Below are 823 nucleotides of genomic sequence, written 5' to 3'. Positions count from 1 at the left end.
CTTTTTGGCCACGAGATCTAGGGTTTCACCCCGTTTCGATGCACCATCAAGCCGTCTTCGACCCCCAAACTCATCCATGCATCAAATAACAATCATAACATCATTAAATATGCATGGATCAAGCCTATCATGCAATTTTAACCATTAAAATTCATATAGGCATGCGACAAGCACGGCGATATACAGAGAACCAGGCTCTGAAGTCTCTTTTCACAAGGATTAGGGTTTCTATCTTATAAGGAGGTGTTGGACGCCGTCCTAAGAGTAGAACTCAACTTATAGAACCCTAAGACAGATCTAGAACACAAGAAAATCGTTTCTTTTGAGGTTCTAGTTCTAGGGATTCGATCCCAAGTCTTGAAAACCCTATTCACTTCACAGATCCTAGCAGATCAGTTCCAAAAGTGTTTGGAATCCTTCCCGTCGGTGTGGATACGTGTAGAGGAGCTGTACTTTCAGCTCTTGGTGATTAAAACAGGCCCTGGATCGATTGCTACTTTCATATCTTCAGAAAGAGGTAAGTATTCGATTCCTACGGTGATATACACGATTAAACGGGGTTTTACGGATGATTTTGATTGCGTGTGACGTTTGACTAGGTTTAGATGTTTTGACTCGGACCGAGTCAATACTAAATGGGCCGAGTCAAGAGTTGACAATGGGCTTGGGCTGATTCATTCTGACTCGACCGAGTCAGAGTTCTGACTCGGACCGAGTCAATACTCGGAAAAAGTCTCTTTTCACAAGGATTAGGGTTTCTATCTTATAAGGAGGTGTTGGACGCTGTCCTAAGTAGATGATTGACTTACAGAACCCTAAGACA

The sequence above is a fragment of the Tarenaya hassleriana genome, unplaced genomic scaffold (assembly GCF_000463585.1).
Source record: "Tarenaya hassleriana unplaced genomic scaffold, ASM46358v1 Cleome114, whole genome shotgun sequence".
Classification (NCBI taxonomy): Eukaryota; Viridiplantae; Streptophyta; class Magnoliopsida; order Brassicales; family Cleomaceae; genus Tarenaya; species Tarenaya hassleriana.
This window is presented reverse-complemented; position numbering follows the sequence as displayed.